Raw genomic sequence first — 5,485 nt, 5'->3', positions numbered from 1 at the left:
TATTGTAATGAACTTCGACCGTGGGCCTTTGAATGCTTTGAATGTGATATATGATATCTTGTTCTACATTGTATTTGTAAGCGTTGTGCTTGCTCACTCGCATTTTTGTCTTTCAATTCCCTTTTGGCTCCTTTTCATCCAGCTCCTTTGTTTTTTCTAGCATCTGCCCCTCTAGCCCGACAGCCGGGAGTCAGTCTGTGACTGGGACGGGGCTTCTGCCTTTAAAAACATTGGACCTAGATTTTTCGAAGCCATCGAGACTCTTAGACTCAAAAGCGAGCCAGCAGAGGCCAGCTAGAAAGTAAGATTGAAAGCAATCAAACCGACCCGAGCCAGCAACCTTCTTTGTAGTCGAACTTTTCGTGTAGCCTACCTTCCCTATCACAGTCTCGTTAGCTGGACAGCCGGGAGCCGGACTGTAGCATGTGCGAGGCGGTAAAGGTTCGACCTGGCATACACCATACGTTCGTCTACAACTAAGGAAGTCGTTCATGCCGGCTAGCAAGCCCCCAAGCCCGTGGAGCCGGACCGGAGAACTCACAAACGAGTGAATAACTCTTGCCATGAATCTGAAAGAGGTGTGCCTCAAGCACCGGCTTGAAAAACCCATTGCATTCATTAAAAGTCTCGAAAAGGGAGAAAGATACATACGTACATGCTTTTTTCTCTTGCATTATAGCAATAGAACTGTCGAAGCAACGCCGCGTTCCATGGACGCTCCGTTTCCTGGACGGAGTCATCTCTCTTGCGCTTCCTTGGCTTCTGGGTGTCTATCAGATAGTATGCATTGTTATGCAACGTCTTGCTGATGATGAAAGGTCCCTCCCACGGGGAGGAGAGCTTGTGCTGGCCGGTTGTTCGCTGGATTCTTCTAAGCACCAAGTCCCCCTCTCTGAATGAGAGGGGGTTGATCTTCTTGTCGTGGTAGTATCTTAGCTTCTGTTGATATATAGCCGCCCAGCTCAAAGCCAGCCCATGTGCCTCTTCGAGTAGATCGACATCGTCTTCTCTTGCCTCCTTTGCTTCCATCTCCGTGTATAAGGTGACTCGAGGAGAGTCGAACTCAACATCCATGGGGATGATTTACTCGAACCCATATACCAGAAAGAATGGTGTGAAGCTGGTTGACCGGTTCAGCGTGGTGCGTAGGCTCCACAGCACAGTCGACAGCTCTTCGATCCAGCAGTCGGCTGACCTGACAAGTGGCGCCAACAGCCTTGGCTTGATGCCGGCCAGGATCAGGCCGTTCGCCCTTTCCACCTGGCCGTTGGATTGCGAGTGTGCCACCGATTCCAAGTCGGGCGGGATGCCCTCATTGGCACAGAAGAGCGCCAATGCACCCTTGGCAAAATTGGTGCCATTGTCAGTGATGATGCTGCGGGGACGCTGTAGCGGACAACAATGTCCTTGATGAACCTGACGGGCGTGGGACCGTCAAGCTTCTTGATGGGCCTGGCCTCAATCCATTCGATGAATTTATAAACAGCAACCAAGAGATGCGTCATGCCTCCTTGAGCGGTCTTGAATGGCCCCATCATATCCAACCCCCAGACGGCAAACGGCCATGACAAGGGGATGGTTTTGAGGCCTGAAGCCGGCATGTGGCTCTGTGTGCTAAAATGCTGGCAACCTTCGCACTTGTTGACCATGTCTACGGCCTCCTCAAGGGTCGTGGGCCAGTAAAATCCATGGCGAAACACCTTGGACACCAGAGTTCTAGAGGCGGCATGATGCCCACACTCACCCTGATGTATGTCTCTGAGGATTTCCTACCCCCTTTCTGACTCAACGCAGCGCTGGAACACGCCAGTCACGCTACGCCGAACCAGCTCGCGGTTGATGATGGCGTATGCCGATGATCGACGCTGGATCTTCCTTGCCTCCGCCTCGTCTTGGGGAAGCTCGCCGCGAAGAAGGAAGGCCAAGATGGGTTGTGCCCATGAGGGAACCTACACAGAAGCCGGCTCCGCCTCGACCAAAAGACCAGGAGCTTCTGCAGCCCCCGCACTAGTTGATGTGGTCGCAGGCTCGAAAGCTTCTGTCTCTAGTGTCATTGTGGCAGCCGGCACGTTGTCTACCTCCATGACGGCCACCCACTGGGTGTCGAACCGACAGGATTCGAGGCTTGGCGTGGCCAGTGTTGTTGTTGTAGCCGGCGAAGCAGTTGTAGCCGGCAACTCCGTTGGAGCCGGCACAGCAGTTGTAGCCGGCAGAGTCAGTGTAGCCGGCACAGTAGTTGTAGCCGGCGGAGCTGGCATAGCCGATGTCGTTAGCACAGAAGGGTCTGCCGGCACAAAGATTTATGCCGACTCCGAACACGGCTTGATGGATGGCTTGCATAGTTGCTCGAGGGAGACACCGGTTGGGATTCCTTGCCTTGTGGAGCCAATTTTGGCCAAGGTGTCGGCCGCCTCGTTGTCCGCCCTGGGGACATGATGGAACTCGCAGCACTCGAAAGGGCCACTCACCTACTGAATGAGGAAGCGGTAGCTTGCCATGTTGGCATCCCTGGCGTCCCATTCGCCACAGACCTGCTGCACCACAAGGTCCGAGTCGCTGAAGCAAAGGATCCGTCGGATGCCAATCTCTCTGGCAAGTCGGAGGCCATGAGAGAGCGCTTTGTACTCGGCGACGTTGTTGGAGGCGGCGAAGTGCATCAGGAGAGCATACTGATACGTCTCCATCGTATCTACTTTTCCAAACTCTTTTACCCTTGTTTTGGACTATAATTTGCATGATTTGAATGGAACTAACCTGGACTGACCTGTTTTCAGCAGAATTGCCATGGTGTTGTTTTTGCACAGAAATAAAAGTTCTAGAAATGACCTGGAAATTTACGAGGATTTTTGTGGAATATATAAAAAATACTAGCGCAAGAATTACCTGGAGACGCGAAGCCAGGAGCCCACAAGCCCACGAGCCCCCCCCCCCTGGCCGTGCCTGGCAGGCTTGTGAGGCCGTCGTGGCTCCGCAGCCTCCAACTCCAGCTCTATATATTCTCTCTCTCCCAGAAAAAATTAAGAGAGAAGAGTTCATCGTGTTTTACGATACGGAGCCGCCGCCACCACCTGTTCTTCCTCTGGAGGGCAGATCTGGAGTCCGTTCTGGGCTCCGAAGAGGGGGAATCGACGTCGTCGTCATCACCAACCATCCTTCATCACCAATTCCATGATGCTCTTCATCGTTCGTGAGTAATCTCATCGTAGGCTTGCTGGACGGTGATGGGTTGGATGAGATCTATCATCTAATCGAGTTAGTTTTGATGGGGTTTGATCCCTAGTATCCACTATGTTCTGAGATTGATGTTGCTACTAATTTGCTATGCTTAATGCTTGTCACTAGGGCCCGAGTGCCATGATTTCAGATCTGAACCTATTATGTTTTCATCAATATATGTGTGTTCTTGATCCTATCTTGCAAGTTGTAGTCACCTACTATGTGTTATGACCCGGCAACCCCGGAGTGACAATAGCCGGAACCACTCCCGGAGATGACCATAGTATGAGGAGTTCATGTATTCACTATGTGCTAATGCTTTGTTCCAGCTCTCTATTAAAAGGAGACCTTAATATCCCTTAGTTTCCATTAGGACCCCACTGCCACGGGAGGGATGGAAAAAAGATGTCATGCAAGTTCTTTTTCATAAGCACGTATGACTAAATACGGAGTACATGCCTACATTACATTGACGAACTGGAGCTAGTTACATATTACCCTATGTTATAACTGTTACATGATGAATGTCATCCGACATAATTATCCATCACCGATCCAATGCCTACGAGTCTTTTCCTACTGGTCCTTGCTAAGTTACTTTACCGCTACTCCTGTCACTACTTTGCTACTGAAACTTTGATGCATATACTAAGTCTTTCAGGTGTGGTTGAATTGACAACTCAACTGCTAATACTCGAGAATATTCTGTCTTCCCCTTGTGTTGAATCAACAAATTTGGGTTGAATACTCTACCCTCGAAAACTGTTACAATCCCCTATACTTGTGGGTTATCAAGACCTTTTTCTAGCGCCGTTGTCGGGGAAGCATAGCTGTATTCTCTGAGTCACTTGGGATTTACGTCTGCTGATCACTATGAGGAATCCGAGAGATCCAAAAACTAAAGTCTTGCCCTGAACTACGAGGACAGGGAAGTAACTGCCATCTAGCTCTGCACTTGATTCACCTTCAGCTATGAGTAAATTTGTGACACCACCACCTATTAGAAATTCTGATGTGTCGCATGTGCTTGATGATGCTACTTCTGCTATCCATGATGCTTATAATGATGCTTTGCTTGATACTGCTTTGCCACTGGGTGCATTTCTTGATGCACAAATTGCAAGAGTTGCTGCTGAATGTGATGATACTTCTGAAACTGATGAAATTATTGAAGTAGAACCTGCTGTTTCACCTGTTAGAACTATCTCTCCTAGATATGAATTGCCTAATATACCTGAGGGTTATGTTATGGAGGGAGAGGTAGCTGAAGACTTTCTTGCTTGTAAGGATAGCTATGATCTTGAGAATTTATTGCGCAAGTGGAAAGAAAAATCTCTTAATGCTAGAATGAAATACGATCCTAAGTTTGCTACTTCACCCATCTTTGTTACCGATAAGGATTATGAATTCTCTGTTGATCCTGAGTTGATCACTTTGGTTGAATTTGATCCTTTTCATGGTTATGAGTCTGAAACGGTTGTAGCACATCTTACTAAGTTGAATGATATAGCCACCCTATTCACGAATGAGGAAAAAATTCGACATTACTATATCCTTAAGTTGTTTCCTTTCTCACTAAAGAGTGATGCTAAGACTTGGTTTACTTCACTTGCTCCTGGTTGTGTGCGTAGTCCCCAAGATATGATATACTACTTCTCTGAGAAATATTTTCCTGCCCATAAGAAACAAGCTGCCTTGCAGGATATATATAACTTTGTGAAAGTTGAAGAAGAGAGTCTCCCACAAGCTTAGGGGAGGCTTGTCCAGTTATTGAATGCTTTTCCTGATCACCCTCTTGAGAAAAATGAAATACTTGATATCTTTTATAATGGACTAACCGATGCTTCTAGGGACCACCTAGATAGCTGTGTTGGTTGTGTTTTCAGGGAACGAACTGTGGAACAGGCTAAAATTATATTGAATAATATCTTGAGCAATGATAATGCCTGGACTATTCCCGAACCACCCCCGAAGCCAACTCCGAAGAAAAGAGGTATTCTATTCCTCAGTCCTGAAGATATGCAAGAAGCCAAGAAATCTATGCAAGAGGAAGGTATTAAATCTGAAGATGTTAAGAATCTACCACCTATTGAAGAAATACATGGTCTTGATAACCCGACACTGGTAGTAGAGGTAAATTCTCTTCGTAGATTTAGTGAGAGTGATATTCGATATGATAAACCTGCTAGCTAATGCTTAGATGAATTTGATAACTTCGTTGCCAAACAACAAAGTTTTAATGATTATGTTAGCAGACAATTGAGACAAA

This window comes from Hordeum vulgare, chromosome 3H (assembly GCF_904849725.1).
Source record: "Hordeum vulgare subsp. vulgare chromosome 3H, MorexV3_pseudomolecules_assembly, whole genome shotgun sequence".
NCBI lineage: Eukaryota > Viridiplantae > Streptophyta > Magnoliopsida > Poales > Poaceae > Hordeum > Hordeum vulgare.
Note: the sequence above shows the minus strand (reverse complement) of the source record.